Here is a 26,653-nt window from a genome sequence, read left to right as displayed (position 1 = left end):
TACTATTTGTTATCACAGAAGGTGGATGGCTTGGGAGACTATGGGAGGTCATTGGCTAGACATGCTTTTTTTAGTGTCAATGTATACCAGGAATATATTATCAGTAATAAATAATCATTAATTACCTGTCTTGTGTCTACTGTTTCTGAGGTTTGAAAATATGTTCTCAATACACATGGACAAAAAAAAAGGCACTATACAAGTATGTACTTTATAAATCAATCAATCTATCTATCTACCTTATATATATATATATATATATATATATATATATATATATATATATATATATATATATATATATATATATATATATTTAGCTATTTATAAACCATTTATCCAATATCTACCTAAATATAAATGCATCTATTTGTGTAAGGGTAGGTACTGTAGCTAATGGTGCATATCAGGGGTTAGGGGCCAGCAGCTCTGAGTACAAGGGTTGGGTAAGGGTAGATAGAATCTGTGGAACAAAATGGTTAAGGACCTATAGTTGCTAAGGGGTTGAGAAGGGGTAAGGCCAGATTGGAGCTGTGGCAGGTGGCCCTGGGGACAGCATGTCTCTCCTTACTCTCATTGGGAGCACCCGGACAAAGGCATCATCTTGTTTGATACCTTTGTACTCTTCTTGCTCTACTGCTGCAGCTGGCACAGTCCCACGGTGGTGGGTGGGGAGTGGCTACATAGGTGGTGCTGTAAACCCGGCAGAAGAAAATGGAGTGTCCTCTTCTTGCTCTGCTGCTGCAGCCGACACAGTCCCACGGTGGTCGGTGGAGAAGGTGTGCAGAGGCGGTGCAGTAAACCCGGCAGAAGGAAATGGAGTGTCCTCTTTTTGCTCTGCTGCTGCAGCCGACACAGTCCCTCGGTGGTCGGTGGGGAAGGGCTGCAGAGGCGGTGCTACCAACACGGCAGATGGAAATTGAGCGCCATGCTGGACTAGCAAAGTGAGGCAGAGACACTGCAGGCTACTTACTACCTGCAGAGGCGGTGTGCTTTTAACACGGCAGATGGAAATTGAGCGCCACGCTGGACTAGCAAAGAGAGACGGAGACAATGCTCGCTACTATTTGTTATTACAGAAGGTGGATGGCTTGGGAGACTATGGGAGGTCATTGGCTAGACATGCTTTTTTTTAGTGTCAATGTATACCAGGAATATATTATCAGTAATAAATAAGCAATAATTACCTGTCTTGTGTCTACTGTTTCTGAGGTTTGAAAATATGTTCTCAATACACATTGACACATGAAAAGGCACTATACAAGTATGTACTTTATAAATCAATCAATCAATCTATCTATCTATTTACCTTTTATATATATAATTAGCTATTTATAAACCATTTATCCAATATCTACCTAAATATAAATGCATCTATTTGTGTAAGGGTAGGTACTGTAGCTAATGGTGCATATCAGGGGTTAGGGGCCAGCAGCTCTGAGTACAAGGGTTGGGTAAGGGTAGATAGAATCTGTGGAAGAAAATGGTTAAGGACCTATAGTTGCTAAGGGGTTGAGAAGGGGTAAGGCCAGATTGGAGCTGTGGCAGGTGGCCCTGGGGACAGCATGTCTCTCCTTACTCTCATTGGGAGCACCCGGACAAAGGCATCATCTTGTTTGATACCTTTGTACTCTTCTTGCTCTACTGCTGCAGCTGGCACAGTCCCACGGTGGTGGGTGGGGAAGGGCTACATAGGTGGTGCTGTAAACCCGGCAGAAGAAAATGGAGTGTCCTCTTCTTGCTCTGCTGCTGCAGCCGACACAGTCCCACGGTGGTCGGTGGAGAAGGTGTGCAGAGGTGGTGCAGTAAACCCGGCAGAAGGAAATGGAGTGTCCTCTTTTTGCTCTGCTGCTGCAGCCGACACAGTCCCTCTGTGGTTGGTGGGGAAGGGCTGCAGAGGCGGTGCTACCAACACGGCAGATGGAAATTGAGCGCCATGCTGGACTAGCAAAGTGAGAGTGAGACACTGCAGGCTACTTACTACCTGCAGAGGCGGTGTGCTTTTAACACGGCAGATGGAAATTGAGCGCCACGCTGGACTAGCAAAGAGAGACGGAGACAATGCTCGCTACTATTTGTTATTACAGAAGGTGGATGGCTTGGGAGACTATGGGAGGTCATTGGCTAGACATGCTTTTTTTAGTGTCAATGTATACCAGGAATATATTATCAGTAATAAATAAGCAATAATTACCTGTCTTGTGTCTACTGTTTCTGAGGTTTGAAAATATGTTCTCAATACACATTGACACATGAAAAGGCACTATACAAGTATGTACTTTATAAATCAATCAATCTATCTATCTATTTACCTTTTAAATATATAATTAGCTATTTATAAACCATTTATCCAATATCTACCTAAATATAAATGCATCTATTTGTGTAAGGGTAGGTACTGTAGCTAATGGTGCATATCAAGGGTTAGGGGCCAGCAGCTCTGAGTACAAGGGTTGGGTAAGGGTAGATAGAATCTGTGGAAGAAAATGGTTAAGGACCTATAGTTGCTAAGGGGTTGAGAAGGGGTAAGGCCAGATTGGAGCTATGGCAGGTGGCCCTGGGGACAGCATGTCTCTCCTTACTCTCATTGGGAGCACCCGGACAAAGGCATCATCTTGTTTGATACCTTTGTACTCTTCTTGCTCTACTGCTGCAGCTGGCACAGTCCCACGGTGGTCGGTGGAGAACGTGTGCAGAGGCGGTGCAGTTAACCCGGCAGAAGGAAATGGAGTGTCCTCTTTTTGCTCTGCTGCTGCAGCCGACATTGTCCCTCGGTGGTTGGTGGGGAAGGGCTGCAGAGGCGGTGCTGTAAACCCGGCAGAAGAAAATGGAGTGTCCTCTTCTTGCTCTGCTGCTGCAGCCGACACAGTCCCACGGTGGTCGGTGGAGAAGGTGTGCAGAGGCGGTGCAGTTAACCCGGCAGAAGGAAACGGAGTGTCCTCTTTTTGCTCTGCTGCTGCAGCCGACACTGTCCCTCGGTGGTTGGTGGGGAAGGGCTGCAGAGGCGGTGCTACCAACACGGCAGATGGAAATTGAGCGCCATGCTGGACTAGCAAAGTGAGAGGGAGACACTGCAGGCTACTTACTACCTGCAGAGGCGGTGTGCTGTCAACACGCCAGATGGAAATTGAGCGCCATGCTGAACTAGCAAAGAGGGACGAAGACACTGCTCGCTACTATTTGTTATTACAGAAGGTGGATGGCTTGGGAGACTATATGAGGTGATTGGCTAGACATGCATTTTTAGTGTGAATGTATACCAGGAATATATTATCAGTAATTAATAGTCATTAATTACCTGTCTTGTGTCTACTGTTTCTGTACTTCGTCTTTGATCGTTGACTTGAATTGAAGTTTGCAGTCACCTAAAATATAAGAAAAAAAGTGTGATAATATGTTCTTAATACACATTGACACAGAAAAAGGCACTATACATGTATGTACTGTATAAATCAATCAATCTTTCTATCTTTTATCTATTTAACTAACTATTTATGAACCATCTGTCCAATATCTAGCTAAATATTAATGTATCTATTTGTGTAAAGGTAGGTACTGTAGCTAATGGGTCATATCAGGGGTTAGGGGCAAGCAGCTCTGAGTACAAGGGTTGGGTAAGGGTAGATAGAATCTGTGGAAGAAAATGGTTAAGGACCTATAGTTGCTAAGGGGTTGAGAAGGGGTAAGGCCAGATTGGAGCTGTGGCAGGTGGACCTGGGGACAGCATGTCTCTCCTTACTCTCATTGGGAGCACCCGGACAAAGGCATCATCTTGTTTGATACCTTTGTACTCTTCTTGCTCTACTGCTGCAGCTGGCACAGTCCCACGGTGGTGGGTGGGGAAGGGCTACATAGGTGGTTCTGTAAACCCGGCAGAAGAAAATGGAGTGTCCTCTTCTTGCTCTGCTGCTGCAGCCGACACAGTCCCACGGTGGTCGGTGGAGAAGGTGTGCAGAGGCGGTGCAGTAAACCCGGCAGAAGGAAATGGAGTGTCCTCTTTTTGCTCTGCTGCTGCAGCCGACACAGTCCCTCGGTGGTCGTGGGGAAGGGCTGCAGAGGCGGTGCTACCAACACGGCAGATGGAAATTGAGCGCCATGCTGGACTAGCAATGTGAGAGGGAGACACTGCAGGCTACTTACTACCTGCTGAGGCGGTGTGCTGTCAACACGCCGGATGGAAATTGAGCGCCATGCTGAACTAGCAAAGAGGGACGAAGACACTGCTCGCTACTATTTGTTATTACAGAAGGTGGATGGTTTGGGATACTATATGAGGTGATTGGCTAGACATGCATTTTTAGTGTGAATGTATACCAGGAATATATTATCAGTAATAAATAATCATTAATTACCTGTCTTGTGTCTACTGTTTCTGAGGTTTGAAAATATGTTCTCAATATACATTGACACATGAAAAGGCACTATACAAGTATGTACTTTATAAATCAATCAATCAATCTATCTACCATATATATATATATATATATATATATATATATATATATATATATATATATATATATATATAATTAGCTATTTATAAACCATTTATCCAATATCTACCTAAATATAAATGCATCTATTTGTGTAAGGGAAGGTACTGTAGCTAATGGTGCATATCAGGGGTTAGGGGCCAGCAGCTCTGAGTACAAGGGTTGGGTAAGGGTAGATAGAATCTGTGGAAGAAAATGGTTAAGGACCTATAGTTGCTAAGGGGTTGAGAAGGGGTAAGGCCAGATTGGAGCTGTGGCAGGTGGACCTGGGGACAGCATGTCTCTCCTTACTCTCATTGGGAGCACCCGGACAAAGGCATCATCTTGTTTGATACCTTTGTACTCTTCTTGCTCTACTGCTGCAGCTGGCACAGTCCCACGGTGGTGGGTGGGGAAGGGCTACATAGGTGGTTCTGTAAACCCGGCAGAAGAAAATGGAGTGTCCTCTTCTTGCTCTGCTGCTGCAGCCGACACAGTCCCACGGTGGTCGGTGGAGAAGGTGTGCAGAGGCGGTGCAGTAAACCCGGCAGAAGGAAATGGAGTGTCCTCTTTTTGCTCTGCTGCTGCAGCCGACACAGTCCCTCGGTGGTCGTGGGGAAGGGCTGCAGAGGCGGTGCTACCAACACGGCAGATGGAAATTGAGCGCCATGCTGGACTAGCAATGTGAGAGGCAGACACTGCAGGCTACTTACTACCTGCTGAGGCGGTGTGCTGTCAACACGCCGGATGGAAATTGAGCGCCATGCTGAACTAGCAAAGAGGGACGAAGACACTGCTCGCTACTATTTGTTATTACAGAAGGTGGATGGTTTGGGATACTATATGAGGTGATTGGCTAGACATGCATTTTTAGTGTGAATGTATACCAGGAATATATTATCAGTAATAAATAATCATTAATTACCTGTCTTGTGTCTACTGTTACTGAGGTTTGAAAATATGTTCTCAATATACATTGACACATGAAAAGGCACTATACAAGTATGTACTTTATAAATCAATCAATCAATCTATCTACCATATATATATATATATATATATATATATATATATATATATATATAATTAGCTATTTATAAACCATTTATCCAATATCTACCTAAATATAAATGCATCTATTTGTGTAAGGGAAGGTACTGTAGCTAATGGTGCATATCAGGGGTTAGGGGCCAGCAGCTCTGAGTACAAGGGTTGGGTAAGGGTAGATAGAATCTATGGAAGAAAATGGTTAAGGACCTATAGTTGCTAAGGGGTTGAGAAGGGGTAAGGCCAGATTGGAGCTGTGGCAGGTGGACCTGGGGACAGCATGTCTCTCCTTACTCTCATTGGGAGCACCCGGACAAAGGCATCATCTTGTTTGATACCTTTGTACTCTTCTTGCTCTACTGCTGCAGCTGGCACAGTCCCACGGTGGTGGGTGGGGAAGGGCTACATAGGTGGTTCTGTAAACCCGGCAGAAGAAAATGGAGTGTCCTCTTCTTGCTCTGCTGCTGCAGCCGACACAGTCCCACGGTGGTCGGTGGAGAAGGTGTGCAGAGGCGGTGCAGTAAACCCGGCAGAAGGAAATGGAGTGTCCTCTTTTTGCTCTGCTGCTGCAGCCGACACAGTCCCTCGGTGGTCGTGGGGAAGGGCTGCAGAGGCGGTGCTACCAACACGGCAGATGGAAATTGAGCGCCATGCTGGACTAGCAATGTGAGAGGGAGACACTGCAGGCTACTTACTACCTGCTGAGGCGGTGTGCTGTCAACACGCCGGATGGAAATTGAGCGCCATGCTGAACTAGCAAAGAGGGACGAAGACACTGCTCGCTACTATTTGTTATTACAGAAGGTGGATGGTTTGGGATACTATATGAGGTGATTGGCTAGACATGCATTTTTAGTGTGAATGTATACCAGGAATATATTATCAGTAATAAATAATCATTAATTACCTGTCTTGTGTCTACTGTTTCTGAGGTTTGAAAATATGTTCTCAATACACATTGACACATGAAAAGGCACTATACAAGTATGTACTTTATAAATCAATCAATCTATCTATCTACCATATATATATATATATATATATATATATATATATATATATATATATATATATATATATATATAATTAGCTATTTATAAACCATTTATCCAATATCTACCTAAATATAAATGCATCTATTTGTGTAAGGGTAGGTACTGTAGCTAATGGTGCATATCAGGGGTTAGGGGCCAGCAGCTCTGAGTACAAGGGTTGGGTAAGCGTAGATAGAATCTGTGGAAGAAAATGGTTAAGGACCTATAGTTGCTAAGGGGTTGAGAAGGGGTAAGGCCAGATTGGAGCTGTGGCAGGTGGACCTGGGGACAGCATGTCTCTCCTTACTCTCATTGGGAGCACCCGGACAAAGGCATCATCTTGTTTGATACCTTTGTACTCTTCTTGCTCTACTGCTGCAGCTGGCACAGTCCCACGGTGGTGGGTGGGGAAGGGCTACATAGGTGGTACTGTAAACCCGGCAGAAGAAAATGGAGTGTCCTCTTCTTGCTCTGCTGCTGCAGCCGACACAGTCCCACGGTGGTCGGTGGAGAAGGTGTGCAGAGGCGGTGCAGTAAACCCGGCAGAAGGAAATGGAGTGTCCTCTTTTTGCTCTGCTGCTGCAGCCGACACAGTCCCTCGGTGGTCGTGGGGAAGGGCTGCAGAGGCGGTGCTACCAACACGGCAGATGGAAATTGAGCGCCATGCTGGACTAGCAATGTGAGAGGGAGACACTGCAGGCTACTTACTACCTGCAGAGGCGGCGTGCTGTCAACACGCCGGATGGAAATTGAGCGCCATGCTGAACTAGCAAAGAGGGACGAAGACACTGCTCGCTACTATTTGTTATTACAGAAGGTGGATGGTTTGGGATACTATATGAGGTGATTGGCTAGACATGCATTTTTAGTGTGAATGTATACCAGGAATATATTATCAGTAATAAATAATCATTAATTACCTGTCTTGTGTCTACTGTTTCTGAGGTTTGAAAATATGTTCTCAATACACATGGACAAAAAAAAAGGCACTATACAAGTATGTACTTTATAAATCAATCAATCTATCTATCTATCTATTTACCTTTTATATATATAATTAGCTATTTATAAACCATTTATCCAATATCTACCTAAATATAAATGCATCTATTTGTGTAAGGCTAGGTACTGTAGCTAATGGTGCATATCAGGGGTTAGGGGCCAGCAGCTCTGAGTACAAGGGTTGGGTAAGGGTAGATAGAATCTGTGGAAGAAAATGGTTAAGGACCTATAGTTGCTAAGGGGTTGAGAAGGGGTAAGGCCAGATTGGAGCTGTGGCAGGTGGCCCTGGGGACAGCATGTCTCTCCTTACTCTCATTGGGAGCACCCGGACAAAGGCATCATCTTGTTTGATACCTTTGTACTCTTCTTGCTCTACTGCTGCAGCTGGCACAGTCCCACGGTGGTGGGTGGGGAGTGGCTACATAGGTGGTGCTGTAAACCCGGCAGAAGAAAATGGAGTGTCCTCTTCTTGCTCTGCTGCTGCAGCCGACACAGTCCCACGGTGGTCGGTGGAGAAGGTGTGCAGAGGCGGTGCAGTAAACCCGGCAGAAGGAAATGGAGTGTCCTCTTTTTGCTCTGCTGCTGCAGCTGACACAGTCCCTCGGTGGTTGGTGGGGAAGGGCTGCAGAGGCGGTGCTACCAACACGGCAGATGGAAATTGAGCGCCATGCTGGACTAGCAAAGTGAGGCAGAGACACTGCAGGCTACTTACTACCTGCAGAGGCGGTGTGCTTTTAACACGGCAGATGGAAATTGAGCGCCACGCTGGACTAGCAAAGAGAGACGGAGACAATGCTCGCTACAGTTTGTTATTACAGAAGGTGGATGGCTTGGGAGACTATGGGAGGTCATTGGCTAGACATGCTTTTTTTTTGTGTCAATGTATACCAGGAATATATTATCAGTAATAAATAAGCAATAATTACCTGTCTTGTGTCTACTGTTTCTGAGGTTTGAAAATATGTTCTCAATACACATTGACACATGAAAAGGCACTATACAAGTATGTACTTTATAAATCAATCAATCAATCTATCTATCTATTTACCTTTTATATATATAATTAGCTATTTATAAACCATTTATCCAATATCTACCTAAATATAAATGCATCTATTTGTGTAAGGGTAGGTACTGTAGCTAATGGTGCATATCAGGGGTTAGGGGCCAGCAGCTCTGAGTACAAGGGTTGGGTAAGGGTAGATAGAATCTGTGGAAGAAAATGGTTAAGGACCTATAGTTGCTAAGGGGTTGAGAAGGGGTAATGCCAGATTGGAGCTGTGGCAGGTGGCCCTGGGGACAGCATGTCTCTCCTTACTCTCATTGGGAGCACCCGGACAAAGGCATCATCTTGTTTGATACCTTTGTACTCTTCTTGCTCTACTGCTGCAGCTGGCACAGTCCCACGGTGGTGGGTGGGGAGTGGCTACATAGGTGGTGCTGTAAACCCGGCAGAAGAAAATGGAGTGTCCTCTTCTTGCTCTGCTGCTGCAGCCGACACAGTCCCACGGTGGTCGGTGGAGAAGGTGTGCAGAGGCGGTGCAGTAAACCCGGCAGAAGGAAATGGAGTGTCCTCTTTTTGCTCTGCTGCTGCAGCCGACACAGTCCATCGGTGGTTGGTGGGGAAGGGCTGCAGAGGCGGTGCTACCAACACGGCAGATGGAAATTGAGCGCCATGCTGGACTAGCAAAGTGAGGCAGAGACACTGCAGGCTACTTACTACCTGCAGAGGCGGTGTGCTTTTAACACGGCAGATGGAAATTGAGCGCCACGCTGGACTAGCAAAGAGAGACGGAGACAATGCTCGCTACTATTTGTTATTACAGAAGGTGGATGGCTTGGGAGACTATGGGAGGTCATTGGCTAGACATGCTTTTTTTAGTGTGAATGTATACCAGGAATATATTATCAGTAATAAATAATCATTAATTACCTGTCTTGTGTCTACTGTTTCTGAGGTTTGAAAATATGTTCTCAATACACATTGACACATGAAAAGGCACTATACAAGTATGTACTTTATAAATCAATCAATCTATCTATCTACCTTTTATATATATATATATATATATATATATATATATATATATATATATATAATTAGCTATTTATAAACCATTTATCCAATATCTACCTAAATATAAATGCATCTATTTGTGTAAGGGTAGGTACTGTAGCTAATGGTGCATATCAGGGGTTAGGGGCCAGCAGCTCTGAGTACAAGGGTTGGGTAAGGGTAGATAGAATCTGTGGAAGAAAATGGTTAAGGACCTATAGTTGCTAAGGGGTTGAAAAGGGGTAAGGCCAGATTGGAGCTGTGGCAGGTGGACCTGGGGACAGCATGTCTCTCCTTACTCTCATTGGGAGCACCCGGACAAAGGCATCATCTTGTTTGATACCTTTGTACTCTTCTTGCTCTACTGCTGCAGCTGGCACAGTCCCACGGTGGTGGGTGGGGAAGGGCTACATAGGTGGTGCTGTAAACCCGGCAGAAGAAAATGGAGTGTCCTCTTCTTGCTCTGCTGCTGCAGCCGACACAGTCCCACGGTGGTCGGTGGAGAAGGTGTGCAGAGGTGGTGCAGTAAACCCGGCAGAAGGAAATGGAGTGTCCTCTTTTTGCTCTGCTGCTGCAGCCGACACAGTCCCTCTGTGGTTGGTGGGGAAGGGCTGCAGAGGCGGTGCTACCAACACGGCAGATGGAAATTGAGCGCCATGCTGGACTAGCAAAGTGAGAGGGAGACACTGCAGGCTACTTACTACCTGCAGAGGCGGTGTGCTTTTAACACGGCAGATGGAAATTGAGCGCCACGCTGGACTAGCAAAGAGAGACGGAGACAATGCTCGCTACTATTTGTTATTACAGAAGGTGGATGGCATGGGAGACTATGGGAGGTCATTGGCTAGACATGCTTTTTTTAGTGTGAATGTATACCAGGAATATATTATCAGTAATAAATAATCATTAATTACCTGTCTTGTGTCTACTGTTTCTGAGGTTTGAAAATATGTTCTCAATACACATTGACACATGAAAAGGCACTATACAAGTATGTACTTTATAAATCAATCAATCAATCTATCTTTTATATATATAATTAGCTATTTATAAACCATTTATCCAATATCTACCTAAATATAAATGCATCTATTTGTGTAAGGGTAGGTACTATAGCTAATGGTGCATATCAGGGGTTAGGGGCCAGCAGCTCTGAGTACAAGGGTTGGGTAAGGGTAGATAGAATCTGTGGAAGAAAATGGTTAAGGACCTATAGTTGCTAAGGGTTGAGAAGGGGTAAGGCCAGATTGGAGCTGTGGCAGGTGGCCCTGGGGACAGCATGTCTCTCCTTAGTCTCATTGGGAGCACCCGGACAAAGGCATCATCTTGTTTGATACCTTTGTACTCTTCTTGCTCTACTGCTGCAGCTGGCACAGTCCCACGGTGGTGGGTGGGGAAGGGCTACATAGGTGGTGCTGTAAACCCGGCAGAAGAAAATGGAGTGTCCTCTTCTTGCTCTGCTGCTGCAGCCGACACAGTCCCACGGTGGTCGGTGGAGAAGGTGTGCAGAGGCGGTGCAGTAAACCCGGCAGAAGGAAATGGAGTGTCCTCTTTTTGCTCTGCTGCTGCAGCCGACACAGTCCCTCTGTGGTTGGTGGGGAAGGGCTGCAGAGGCGGTGCTACCAACACGGCAGATGGAAATTGAGCGCCATGCTGGACTAGCAAAGTGAGAGGGAGACACTGCAGGCTACTTACTACCTGCAGAGGCGGTGTGCTTTTAACACGGCAGATGGAAATTGAGCGCCACGCTGGACTAGCAAAGAGAGACGGAGACAATGCTCGCTACTATTTGTTATTACAGAAGGTGGATGGCTTGGGAAACTATGGGAGGTCATTGGCTAGACATGCTTTTTTGGTGTGAATGTGTACCAGGAATATATTATCAGTAATAAATAAGCAATAATTACCTGTCTTGTGTCTACTGTTTCTGAGGTTTGAAAATATGTTCTCAATACACATTGACACATGAAAAGGCACTATACAAGTATGTACTTTATAAATCAATCAATCTATCTATCTATCTATTTACCTTTTATATATATAATTAGCTATTTATAAACCATTTATCCAATATCTACCTAAATATAAATGCATCTATTTGTGTAAGGGTAGGTACTGTAGCTAATGGTGCATATCAGGGGTTAGGGGCAAGCAGCTCTGAGTACAAGGGTTGGGTAAGGGTAGATAGAATCTGTGGAAGAAAATGGTTAAGGACCTATAGTTGCTAAGGGGTTGAGAAGGGGTAAGGCCAGATTGGAGCTATGGCAGGTGGCCCTGGGGACAGCATGTCTCTCCTTACTCTCATTGGGAGCACCCGGACAAAGGCATCATCTTGTTTGATACCTTTGTACTCTTCTTGCTCTACTGCTGCAGCTGGCACAGTCCCACGGTGGTGGGTGGGGAAGGGCTACATAGGTGGTGCTGTAAACCCGGCAGAAGAAAATGGAGTGTCCTCTTCTTGCTCTGCTGCTGCAGCCGACACAGTCCCACGGTGGTCGGTGGAGAAGGTGTGCAGAGGCGGTGCAGTAAACCCGGCAGAAGGAAATGGAGTGTCCTCTTTTTGCTCTGCTGCTGCAGCCGACACTGTCCCTCGGTGGTTGGTGGGGAAGGGCTGCAGAGGCGGTGCTACCAACACGGCAGATGGAAATTGAGCGCCATGCTGGACTAGCAAAGTGAGAGGAAGACACTGCAGGCTACTTACTACCTGCAGAGGCGGTGTGCTGTCAACACGCCAGATGGAAATTGAGCGCCATGCTGAACTAGCAAAGAGGGACGAAGACACTGCTTGCTACTATTTGTTATTACAGAAGGTGGATGGCTTGGGAGACTATATGAGGTGATTGGCTAGACATGCATTTTTTGTGTGAATGTATACCAGGAATATATTATCAGATTAATAGTCATTAATTACCTGTCTTGTGTCTACTGTTTCTGTACTTCGTCTTTGATCGTTGACTTGAATTGAAGTTTGCAGTCACCTAAAATATAAGAAAAAAAGTGTGATAATATGTTCTCAATACACATTGACACAGAAAAAGGCACTATACATGTATGTACTGTATAAATCAATCAATCTTTCTATCTTTTATCTATTTAACTAACTATTTATGAACCATCTATCCAATATCTAGCTAAATATTAATGTATCTATTTGTGTAAAGGTAGGTACTGTAGCTAATGGGTCATATCAGGGGTTAGGGGCAAGCAGCTCTGAGTACAAGGGTTGGGTAAGAGTAGCTAGAATCTGGGGAAGAAAACGGTTAAGGACCTATAGTTGCTAGGGGTTGAGAAGGGGAAAGGCCAGATTGGAGCTGTGACAGGTGGCCCTGGGGACAGCATGTCTCTCCTTTTTCTCATTGGGAGGACCCGGACAAAGGCATCATCTTTTTTGATACATTTGTACTATTCTTGCTCTGCTGCTGCAGCTGGCACAGTCCCACGGTGGTCGGTGGGAAGGGCTGCTGAGGTGGTGCTGTAAACCCTGCAAAAGGAAATGGAGTGTCCTCTTCTTTCTCTGCTGCTGCAGCCGACACAGTCCCACGGTGGTCGGCGGGAAGGTCTGCAGAGGCGGTACTGCCAACTCGGCAGATGGAAATTGAGTGCCATGCTGGACTAGCAAAGTGGGAGGGAGACACTGCAGGCTACTTACTACCTGCAGAGGCGGTGTGCTTTTAACACGGCAGATGGAAATTGAGCGCCACGCTGGACTAGCAAAGAGAGACGGAGACAATGCTAGCTACTATTTGTTATCACAGAAGGTGGATGGCTTGGGAGACTATGGGAGGTCATTGGCTAGACATGCTTTTTTTAGTGTCAATGTATACCAGGAATATATTATCAGTAATAAATAATCATTAATTACCTGTCTTGTGTCTACTGTTTCTGAGGTTTGAAAATATGTTCTCAATACACATGGACAAAAAAAAAGGCACTATACAAGTATGTACTTTATAAATCAATCAATCTATCTATCTACCTTTTATATATATATATATATATATATATATATATATATATATATAATTAGCTATTTATAAACCATTTATCCAATATCTACCTAAATATAAATGCATCTATTTGTGTAAGGGTAGGTACTGTAGCTAATGGTGCATATCAGGGGTTAGGGGCCAGCAGCTCTGAGTACAAGGGTTGGGTAAGGGTAGATAGAATCTGTGGAAGAAAATGGTTAAGGACCTATAGTTGCTAAGGGGTTGAGAAGGGGTAAGGCCAGATTGGAGCTGTGGCAGGTGGCCCTGGGGACAGCATGTCTCTCCTTACTCTCATTGGGAGCACCCGGACAAAGGCATCATCTTGTTTGATACCTTTGTACTCTTCTTGCTCTACTGCTGCAGCTGGCACAGTCCCACGGTGGTGGGTGGGGAGTGGCTACATAGGTGGTGCTGTAAACCCGGCAGAAGAAAATGGAGTGTCCTCTTCTTGCTCTGCTGCTGCAGCCGACACAGTCCCACGGTGGTCGGTGGAGAAGGTGTGCAGAGGCGGTGCAGTAAACCCGGCAGAAGGAAATGGAGTGTCCTCTTTTTGCTCTGCTGCTGCAGCCGACACAGTCCCTCGGTGGTCGGTGGGGAAGGGCTGCAGAGGCGGTGCTACCAACACGGCAGATGGAAATTGAGCGCCATGCTGGACTAGCAAAGTGAGGCAGAGACACTGCAGGCTACTTACTACCTGCAGAGGCGGTGTGCTTTTAACACGGCAGATGGAAATTGAGCGCCACGCTGGACTAGCAAAGAGAGACGGAGACAATGCTCGCTACTATTTGTTATTACAGAAGGTGGATGGCTTGGGAGACTATGGGAGGTCATTGGCTAGACATGCTTTTTTTTAGTGTCAATGTATACCAGGAATATATTATCAGTAATAAATAAGCAATAATTACCTGTCTTGTGTCTACTGTTTCTGAGGTTTGAAAATATGTTCTCAATACACATTGACACATGAAAAGGCACTATACAAGTATGTACTTTATAAATCAATCAATCAATCTATCTATCTATTTACCTTTTATATATATAATTAGCTATTTATAAACCATTTATCCAATATCTACCTAAATATAAATGCATCTATTTGTGTAAGGGTAGGTACTGTAGCTAATGGTGCATATCAGGGGTTAGGGGCCAGCAGCTCTGAGTACAAGGGTTGGGTAAGGGTAGATAGAATCTGTGGAAGAAAATGGTTAAGGACCTATAGTTGCTAAGGGGTTGAGAAGGGGTAAGGCCAGATTGGAGCTGTGGCAGGTGGCCCTGGGGACAGCATGTCTCTCCTTACTCTCATTGGGAGCACCCGGACAAAGGCATCATCTTGTTTGATACCTTTGTACTCTTCTTGCTCTACTGCTGCAGCTGGCACAGTCCCACGGTGGTGGGTGGGGAAGGGCTACATAGGTGGTGCTGTAAACCCGGCAGAAGAAAATGGAGTGTCCTCTTCTTGCTCTGCTGCTGCAGCCGACACAGTCCCACGGTGGTCGGTGGAGAAGGTGTGCAGAGGTGGTGCAGTAAACCCGGCAGAAGGAAATGGAGTGTCCTTTTTTTGCTCTGCTGCTGCAGCCGACACAGTCCCTCGGTGGTTGGTGGGGAAGGGCTGCAGAGGCGGTGCTACCAACACGGCAGATGGAAATTGAGCGCCATGCTGGACTAGCAAAGTGAGAGGGAGACACTGCAGGCTACTTACTACCTGCAGAGGCGGTGTGCTGTCAACACGCCAGATGGAAATTGAGCGCCATGCTGAACTAGCAAAGAGGGACAAAGACACTGCTCGCTACTATTTGTTATTAGAGAAGGTGGATGGCTTGGGAGACTATATGAGGTGATTGGCTAGACATGCATTTTTAGTGTGAATGTATACCAGGAATATATTATCAGTAATTAATAGTCATTAATTACCTGTCTTGTATCTACTGTTTCTGTACTTTGTCTTTGATCGTTGACTTGAATTGAAGTTTGCAGTCACCTAAAATATAAGAAAAAAAGTGTGATAATATGTTCTCAATACACATTGACACAGAAAAAGGCACTATACATGTATGTACTGTATAAATCAATCAATCTTTCTATCTTTTATCTATTTAACTAACTATTTATGAACCATCTATCCAATATCTAGCTAAATATTAATGTATCTATTTGTGTAAAGGTAGGTACTGTAGCTAATGGGGCATATCAGGGGTTAGAGGCAAGCAGCTCTGAGTACAAGGGTTGGGTAAGAGTAGCTAGAATCTGGGGAAGAAAACGGTTAAGGACCTATAGTTGCTAGGGGTTGAGAAGGTGAAAGGCCAGATTGGAGCTGTGACAGGTGGCCCTGGGGACAGCATGTCTCTCCTTTTTTTCATTGGGAGGACCCGGACAAAGGCATCATCTTTTTTGATACATCTGTACTAATCTTGCTCTGCTGCTGCAGCTGGCACAGTCGCACGGTGGTCGGTGGGGAAGGGCTGCTGAGGTGGTGCTGTAAACCCTGCAAAAGGAAATGGAGTGTCCTCTTCTTGCTCTGCTGCTGCAGCCGACACAGTCCCACGGTGGTCGGCGGGAAGGTCTGCAGAGGCGGTACTGCCAACTCGGCAGATGGAAATTGAGTGCCATGCTGGACTAGCAAAGTGGGAGGGAGACACTGCAGGCTACTTACTACCTGCAGAGGCGGTGTGCTTTTAACACGGCAGATGGAAATTGAGCGCCACGCTGGACTAGCAAAGAGAGACGGAGACAATTCTCGCTACTATTTGTTATTACAGAAGGTGGATGGCTTGGGAGACTATGGGAGGTCATTGGCTAGACATGCTTTTTTTAGTGTGAATGTATACCAGGAATATATTATCAGTAATAAATAATCATTAATTACCTGTCTTGTGTCTACTGTTTCTGAGGTTTGAAAATATGTTCTCAATACACATTGACACATGAAAAGGCACTATACAAGTATGTACTGTATAAATCAATCAATCTATCTATCTACCATATATATATATATATATATATATATATATATATATATATATATATATATATATATATATATTTAGCTATTTATAAACCATTTATCCAATATCTACCTAAATATAAATGCATCTATTTGTGTAAGGGTAGGTACTGTAGCTAATGGTGCATATCAGGGGTTAGGGGCCAGCAGCTCTGAGTACAAGGGTTGGGTAAGCGTAGATAGAATCTGTGGAAGAAAATGGTTAAGGACCTATAGTTGCTAAGGGGTTGAGAAGGGGTAAGGCCAGATTGGAGCTGTGGCAGGTGGACCTGGGGACAGCATGTCTCTCCTTACTCTCATTGGGAGCACCCGGACAAAGGCATCATCTTGTTTGATACCTTTGTACTCTTCTTGCTCTACTGCTGCAGCTGGCACAGTCCCACGGTGGTGGGTGGGGAAGGGCTACATAGGTGGTACTGTAAACCCGGCAGAAGAAAATGGAGTGTCCTCTTCTTGCTCTGCTGCTGCAGCCGACACAGTCCCACGGTGGTCGGTGGAGAAGGTGTGCAGAGGCGGTGCAGTAAACCCGGCAGAAGGAAATGGAGTGTCCTCTTTTTGCTCTGCTGCTGCAGCCGACACAGTCCCTCGGTGGTCGTGGGGAAGGGCTGCAGAGGCGGTGCTACCAACACGGCAGATGGAAATTGAGCGCCATGCTGGACTAGCAATGTGAGAGGGAGACACTGCAGGCTACTTACTACCTGCAGAGGCGGCGTGCTGTCAACACGCCGGATGGAAATTGAGCGCCATGCTGAGCTAGCAAAGAGGGACGAAGACACTGCTCGCTACTATTTGTTATTACAGAAGGTGGATGGTTTGGGATACTATATGAGGTGATTGGCTAGACATGGATTTTTAGTGTGAATGTATACCAGGAATATATTATCAGTAATAAATAATCATTAATTACCTGTCTTGTGTCTACTGTTTCTGAGGTTTGAAAATATGTTCTCAATACACATTGACACATGAAAAGGCACTATACAAGTATGTACTTTATAAATCAATCAATCAATCTATCTATCTACCTTATATATATATATAATTAGCTATTTATAAACCATTTATCCAATATCTACCTAAATATAAATGCATCTATTTGTGTAAGGGTAGGTACTGTAGCTAATGGTGCATATCAGGGGTTAGGGGCCAGCAGCTCTGAGTACAAGGGTTGGGTAAGGGTAGATAGAATCTGTGGAACAAAATGGTTAAGGACCTATAGTTGCTAAGGGGTTGAGAAGGGGTAAGGCCAGATTGGAGCTGTGGCAGGTGGCCCTGGGGACAGCATGTCTCTCCTTACTCTCATTGGGAGCACCCGGACAAAGGCATCATCTTGTTTGATACCTTTGTACTCTTCTTGCTCTACTGCTGCAGCTGGCACAGTCCCACGGTGGTGGGTGGGGAGTGGCTACATAGGTGGTGCTGTAAACCCGGCAGAAGAAAATGGAGTGTCCTCTTCTTGCTCTGCTGCTGCAGCCGACACAGTCCCACGGTGGTCGGTGGAGAAGGTGTGCAGAGGCGGTGCAGTAAACCCGGCAGAAGGAAATGGAGTGTCCTCTTTTTGCTCTGCTGCTGCAGCCGACACAGTCCCTCGGTGGTCGGTGGGGAAGGGCTGCAGAGGCGGTGCTACCAACACGGCAGATGGAAATTGAGCGCCATGCTGGACTAGCAAAGTGAGGCAGAGACACTGCAGGCTACTTACTACCTGCAGAGGCGGTGTGCTTTTAACACGGCAGATGGAAATTGAGCGCCACGCTGGACTAGCAAAGAGAGACGGAGACAATGCTCGCTACTATTTGTTATTACAGAAGGTGGATGGCTTGGGAGACTATGGGAGGTCATTGGCTAGACATGCTTTTTTTTAGTGTCAATGTATACCAGGAATATATTATCAGTAATAAATAAGCAATAATTACCTGTCTTGTGTCTACTGTTTCTGAGGTTTGAAAATATGTTCTCAATACACATTGACACATGAAAAGGCACTATACAAGTATGTACTTTATAAATCAATCAATCAATCTATCTATCTATTTACCTTTTATATATATAATTAGCTATTTATAAACCATTTATCCAATATCTACCTAAATATAAATGCATCTATTTGTGTAAGGGTAGGTACTGTAGCTAATGGTGCATATCAGGGGTTAGGGGCCAGCAGCTCTGAGTACAAGGGTTGGGTAAGGGTAGATAGAATCTGTGGAAGAAAATGGTTAAGGACCTATAGTTGCTAAGGGGTTGAGAAGGGGTAAGGCCAGATTGGAGCTGTGGCAGGTGGCCCTGGGGACAGCATGTCTCTCCTTACTCTCATTGGGAGCACCCGGACAAAGGCATCATCTTGTTTGATACCTTTGTACTCTTCTTGCTCTACTGCTGCAGCTGGCACAGTCCCACGGTGGTGGGTGGGGAAGGGCTACATAGGTGGTGCTGTAAACCCGGCAGAAGAAAATGGAGTGTCCTCTTCTTGCTCTGCTGCTGCAGCCGACACAGTCCCACGGTGGTCGGTGGAGAAGGTGTGCAGAGGTGGTGCAGTAAACCCGGCAGAAGGAAATGGAGTGTCCTTTTTTTGCTCTGCTGCTGCAGCCGACACAGTCCCTCGGTGGTTGGTGGGGAAGGGCTGCAGAGGCGGTGCTACCAACACGGCAGATGGAAATTGAGCGCCATGCTGGACTAGCAAAGTGAGAGGGAGACACTGCAGGCTACTTACTACCTGCAGAGGCGGTGTGCTGTCAACACGCCAGATGGAAATTGAGCGCCATGCTGAACTAGCAAAGAGGGACAAAGACACTGCTCGCTACTATTTGTTATTAGAGAAGGTGGATGGCTTGGGAGACTATATGAGGTGATTGGCTAGACATGCATTTTTAGTGTGAATGTATACCAGGAATATATTATCAGTAATTAATAGTCATTAATTACCTGTCTTGTATCTACTGTTTCTGTACTTTGTCTTTGATCGTTGACTTGAATTGAAGTTTGCAGTCACCTAAAATATAAGAAAAAAAGTGTGATAATATGTTCTCAATACACATTGACACAGAAAAAGGCACTATACATGTATGTACTGTATAAATCAATCAATCTTTCTATCTTTTATCTATTTAACTAACTATTTATGAACCATCTATCCAATATCTAGCTAAATATTAATGTATCTATTTGTGTAAAGGTAGGTACTGTAGCTAATGGGGCATATCAGGGGTTAGAGGCAAGCAGCTCTGAGTACAAGGGTTGGGTAAGAGTAGCTAGAATCTGGGGAAGAAAACGGTTAAGGACCTATAGTTGCTAGGGGTTGAGAAGGTGAAAGGCCAGATTGGAGCTGTGACAGGTGGCCCTGGGGACAGCATGTCTCTCCTTTTTTTCATTGGGAGGACCCGGACAAAGGCATCATCTTTTTTGATACATCTGTACTAATCTTGCTCTGCTGCTGCAGCTGGCACAGTCGCACGGTGGTCGGTGGGGAAGGGCTGCTGAGGTGGTGCTGTAAACCCTGCAAAAGGAAATGGAGTGTCCTCTTCTTGCTCTGCTGCTGCAGCCGACACAGTCCCACGGTGGTCGGCGGGAAGGTCTGCAGAGGCGGTACTGCCAACTCGGCAGATGGAAATTGAGTGCCATGCTGGACTAGCAAAGTGGGAGGGAGACACTGCAGGCTACTTACTACCTGCAGAGGCGGTGTGCTTTTAACACGGCAGATGGAAATTGAGCGCCACGCTGGACTAGCAAAGAGAGACGGAGACAATTCTCGCTACTATTTGTTATTACAGAAGGTGGATGGCTTGGGAGACTATGGGAGGTCATTGGCTAGACATGCTTTTTTTAGTGTGAATGTATACCAGGAATATATTATCAGTAATAAATAATCATTAATTACCTGTCTTGTGTCTACTGTTTCTGAGGTTTGAAAATATGTTCTCAATACACATTGACACATGAAAAGGCACTATACAAGTATGTACTGTATAAATCAATCAATCTATCTATCTACCATATATATATATATATATATATATATATATATATATATATATATATATATATATATATATATATTTAGCTATTTATAAACCATTTATCCAATATCTACCTAAATATAAATGCATCTATTTGTGTAAGGGTAGGTACTGTAGCTAATGGTGCATATCAGGGGTTAGGGGCCAGCAGCTCTGAGTACAAGGGTTGGGTAAGCGTAGATAGAATCTGTGGAAGAAAATGGTTAAGGACCTATAGTTGCTAAGGGGTTGAGAAGGGGTAAGGCCAGATTGGAGCTGTGGCAGGTGGACCTGGGGACAGCATGTCTCTCCTTACTCTCATTGGGAGCACCCGGACAAAGGCATCATCTTGTTTGATACCTTTGTACTCTTCTTGCTCTACTGCTGCAGCTGGCACAGTCCCACGGTGGTGGGTGGGGAAGGGCTACATAGGTGGTACTGTAAACCCGGCAGAAGAAAATGGAGTGTCCTCTTCTTGCTCTGCTGCTGCAGCCGACACAGTCCCACGGTGGTCGGTGGAGAAGGTGTGCAGAGGCGGTGCAGTAAACCCGGCAGAAGGAAATGGAGTGTCCTCTTTTTGCTCTGCTGCTGCAGCCGACACAGTCCCTCGGTGGTCGTGGGGAAGGGCTGCAGAGGCGGTGCTACCAACACGGCAGATGGAAATTGAGCGCCATGCTGGACTAGCAATGTGAGAGGGAGACACTGCAGGCTACTTACTACCTGCAGAGGCGGCGTGCTGTCAACACGCCGGATGGAAATTGAGCGCCATGCTGAGCTAGCAAAGAGGGACGAAGACACTGCTCGCTACTATTTGTTATTACAGAAGGTGGATGGTTTGGGATACTATATGAGGTGATTGGCTAGACATGGATTTTTAGTGTGAATGTATACCAGGAATATATTATCAGTAATAAATAATCATTAATTACCTGTCTTGTGTCTACTGTTTCTGAGGTTTGAAAATATGTTCTCAATACACATTGACACATGAAAAGGCACTATACAAGTATGTACTTTATAAATCAATCAATCAATCTATCTATCTACCTTATATATATATATATAATTAGCTATTTATAAACCATTTATCCAATATCTACCTAAATATAAATGCATCTATTTGTGTAAGGGTAGGTACTGTAGCTAATGGTGCATATCAGGGGTTAGGGGCCAGCAGCTCTGAGTACAAGGGTTGGGTAAGGGTAGATAGAATCTGTGGAACAAAATGGTTAAGGACCTATAGTTGCTAAGGGGTTGAGAAGGGGTAAGGCCAGATTGGAGCTGTGGCAGGTGGCCCTGGGGACAGCATGTCTCTCCTTACTCTCATTGGGAGCACCCGGACAAAGGCATCATCTTGTTTGATACCTTTGTACTCTTCTTGCTCTACTGCTGCAGCTGGCACAGTCCCACGGTGGTGGGTGGGGAAGGGCTACATAGGTGGTGCTGTAAACCCGGCAGAAGAAAATGGAGTGTCCTCTTCTTGCTCTGCTGCTGCAGCCGACACAGTCCCACGGTGGTCGGTGGAGAAGGTGTGCAGAGGCGGTGCAGTAAACCCGGCAGAAGGAAATGGAGTGTCCTCTTTTTGCTCTGCTGCTGCAGCCGACACAGTCCCTCTGTGGTTGGTGGGGAAGGGCTGCAGAGGCGGTGCTACCAACACGGCAGATGGAAATTGAGCGCCATGCTGGACTAGCAAAGTGAGAGTGAGACACTGCAGGCTACTTACTACCTGCAGAGGCGGTGTGCTTTTAACACGGCAGATGGAAATTGAGCGCCACGCTGGACTAGCAAAGAGAGACGGAGACAATGCTCGCTACTATTTGTTATTACAGAAGGTGGATGGCTTGGGAGACTATGGGAGGTCATTGGCTAGACATGCTTTTTTTAGTGTCAATGTATACCAGGAATATATTATCAGTAATAAATAAGCAATAATTACCTGTCTTGTGTCTACTGTTTCTGAGGTTTGAAAATATGTTCTCAATACACATTGACACATGAAAAGGCACTATACAAGTATGTACTTTATAAATCAATCAATCTATCTATCTATTTACCTTTTAAATATATAATTAGCTATTTATAAACCATTTATCCAATATCTACCTAAATATAAATGCATCTATTTGTGTAAGGGTATGTACTGTAGCTAATGGTGCATATCAAGGGTTAGGGGCCAGCAGCTCTGAGTACAAGGGTTGGGTAAGGGTAGATAGAATCTGTGGAAGAAAATGGTTAAGGACCTATAGTTGCTAAGGGGTTGAGAAGGGGTAAGGCCAGATTGGAGCTATGGCAGGTGGCCCTGGGGACAGCATGTCTCTCCTTACTCTCATTGGGAGCACCCGGACAAAGGCATCATCTTGTTTGATACCTTTGTACTCTTCTTGCTCTACTGCTGCAGCTGGCACAGTCCCACGGTGGTCGGTGGAGAACGTGTGCAGAGGCGGTGCAGTTAACCCGGCAGAAGGAAATGGAGTGTCCTCTTTTTGCTCTGCTGCTGCAGCCGACACTGTCCCTCGGTGGTTGGTGGGGAAGGGCTGCAGAGGCGGTGCTGTAAACCCGGCAGAAGAAAATGGAGTGTCCTCTTCTTGCTCTGCTGCTGCAGCCGACACAGTCCCACGGTGGTCGGTGGAGAAGGTGTGCAGAGGCGGTGCAGTTAACCCGGCAGAAGGAAACGGAGTGTCCTCTTTTTGCTCTGCTGCTGCAGCCGACACTGTCCCTCGGTGGTTGGTGGGGAAGGGCTGCAGAGGCGGTGCTACCAACACGGCAGATGGAAATTGAGCGCCATGCTGGACTAGCAAAGTGAGAGGGAGACACTGCAGGCTACTTACTACCTGCAGAGGCGGTGTGCTGTCAACACGCCAGATGGAAATTGAGCGCCATGCTGAACTAGCAAAGAGGGACGAAGACACTGCTCGCTACTATTTGTTATTACAGAAGGTGGATGGCTTGGGAGACTGTGGCCCTTATTCTGATTGACGCGGACTTTACCGCGTACTTACGGATCGCGTCTTTATGGCGTCTGCGCATGCGTGGAGAACGCTACGCGCATGTGCCACGCCTTGACTCGGTACCAGTTCGGGCAAATCCCGTCCAAAACTGTTCACCGCTATCAGTCGGGAAATAGGGGCGTATTATGGGCGTCATGCGGAATGACACATGGGCGTAGTTTCAAAGTGGGCAAAACGGGGCGGAAACATGGGCGGACACGGGGGAGTACACTTATGTTGGGGGGCGTACATTCGGAAACCACTCCGAATGCACGCGATCAAAAAGGGCAGAAATGTGCGGTGTCCACAAGTGTACTATTGCTTTGCGGACACCACTCGTTCATGCGGTAGGCGAACGTACGCCTAATGACTACAACCATTAACACCTGAACCCAATAGAATCGACTCCTTTACTCATTACTCACTAATAGGACGCTTGTCAGTGCTTTAATTGAAACCATTGCTGCTTCAAGGAACCCGTACTAAACACCCACATATGCTGTACTTGTCAGACACTTTCAAACTGCTAACAATGGACATGACAGAATATTAATACTAGCAATACACATGTGTATTCGACATGTTCCAAATAAGCAGTTTTTTATGAGGATAGGTAATTGAATAAGTGGGTCATGTGATGTATAGCAGAAGATACTTCATAGTGGGTTGTTTGGCGTAAATACTCAGCTTACGTACGGTAGCACCGCTTGGCTCCCGTTCGGATGCGGTATTCCCGAGCATACTCTGTAATACTCTGTAATACCGTGCCGAATCGGAGTGTTTCTCCCGCACACGCATGCTTTGTATGTCGTCCGTAAACACGCCCTGTTCTTAAAGAGTGAGTCCGTCCGAATGCGGAGGACCCGTGGGCGTTTCTACGGACGATGGCCGCACGCGGCAAAACACCGTGGCGTGCGGACCGCACAGTAAGAATGCGGGAATATCCGCACCGATCAGAATAAGGGCCTATATGAGGTGATTGGCTAGACATGCATTTTTAGTGTGAATGTATACCAGGAATATATTATCAGTAATTAATAGTCATTAATTACCTGTCTTGTGTCTACTGTTTCTGTACTTCGTCTTTGATCGTTGACTTGAATTGAAGTTTGCAGTCACCTAAAATATAAGAAAAAAAGTGTGATAATATGTTCTCAATACACATTGACACAGAAAAAGGCACTATACATGTATGTACTGTATAAATCAATCAATCTTTCTATCTTTTATCTATTTAACTAACTATTTATGAACCATCTATCCAATATCTAGCTAAATATTAATGTATCTATTTGTGTAAAGGTAGGTACTGTAGCTAATGGGTCATATCAGGGGTTAGGGGCAAGCAGCTCTGAGTACAAGGGTTGGGTAAGAGTAGCTAGAATCTGGGGAAGAAAACGGTTAAGGACCTATAGTTGCTAGGGGTTGAGAAGGGGAAAGGCCAGATTGGAGCTGTGACAGGTGGCCCTGGGGACAGCATGTCTCTCCTTTTTCTCATTGGGAGGACCCGGACAAAGGCATCATCTTTTTTGATACATTTGTACTATTCTTGCTCTGCTGCTGCAGCTGGCACAGTCCCACGGTGGTCGGTGGGAAGGGCTGCTGAGGTGGTGCTGTAAACCCTGCAAAAGGAAATGGAGTGTCCTCTTCTTGCTCTGCTGCTGCAGCCGACACAGTCCCACGGTGGTCGGCGGGAAGGTCTGCAGAGGCGGTACTGCCAACTCGGCAGATGGAAATTGAGTGCCATGCTGGACTAGCAAAGTGGGAGGGAGACACTGCAGGCTACTTACTACCTGCAGAGGCGGTGTGCTTTTAACACGGCAGATGGAAATTGAGCGCCACGCTGGACTAGCAAAGAGAGACGGAGACAATGCTCGCTACTGTTTGTTATTACAGAAGGTGGATGGCTTGGGAGACTATGGGAGGTCATTGGCTAGACATGCTTTTTTTAGTGTGAATGTATACCAGGAATATATTATCAGTAATAAATAATCATTAATTACCTGTCTTGTGTCTACTGTTTCTGAGGTTTGAAAATATGTTCTCAATACACATTGACACATGAAAAGGCACTATACAAGTATGTACTTTATAAATCAATCAATCTATCTATCTACCATATATATATATATATATATATATATATATATATATATATATATATATATATATATATATATATATTTAGCTATTTATAAACCATTTATCCAATATCTACCTAAATATAAATGCATCTATTTGTGTAAGGGAAGGTACTGTAGCTAATGGTGCATATCAGGGGTTAGGGGCCAGCAGCTCTGAGTACAAGGGTTGGGTAAGGGTAGATAGAATCTGTGGAAGAAAATGGTTAAGGACCTATAGTTGCTAAGGGGTTGAGAAGGGGTAAGGCCAGATTGGAGCTGTGGCAGGTGGACCTGGGGACAGCATGTTTCTCCTTACTCTCATTGGGAGCACCCGGACAAAGGCATCATCTTGTTTGATACCTTTGTACTCTTCTTGCTCTACTGCTGCAGCTGGCACAGTCCCACGGTGGTGGGTGGGGAAGGGCTACATAGGTGGTTCTGTAAACCCGGCAGAAGAAAATGGAGTGTCCTCTTCTTGCTCTGCTGCTGCAGCCGACACAGTCCCACGGTGGTCGGTGGAGAAGGTGTGCAGAGGCGGTGCAGTAAACCCGGCAGAAGGAAATGGAGTGTCCTCTTTTTGCTCTGCTGCTGCAGCCGACACAGTCCCTCGGTGGTCGTGGGGAAGGGCTGCAGAGGCGGTGCTACCAACACGGCAGATGGAAATTGAGCGCCATGCTGGACTAGCAATGTGAGAGGGAGACACTGCAGGCTACTTACTACCTGCTGAGGCGGTGTGCTGTCAACACGCCGGATGGAAATTGAGCGCCATGCTGAACTAGCAAAGAGGGACGAAGACACTGCTCGCTACTATTTGTTATTACAGAAGGTGGATGGTTTGGGATACTATATGAGGTGATTGGCTAGACATGCATTTTTAGTGTGAATGTATACCAGGAATATATTATCAGTAATAAATAATCATTAATTACCTGTCTTGTGTCTACTGTTTCTGA

The sequence above is a fragment of the Crinia signifera genome, chromosome 9 (assembly GCF_055691185.1).
Source record: "Crinia signifera chromosome 9, ASM5569118v1, whole genome shotgun sequence".
In the NCBI taxonomy this organism is placed as follows: Eukaryota; Metazoa; Chordata; class Amphibia; order Anura; family Myobatrachidae; genus Crinia; species Crinia signifera.
Note: the sequence above shows the minus strand (reverse complement) of the source record.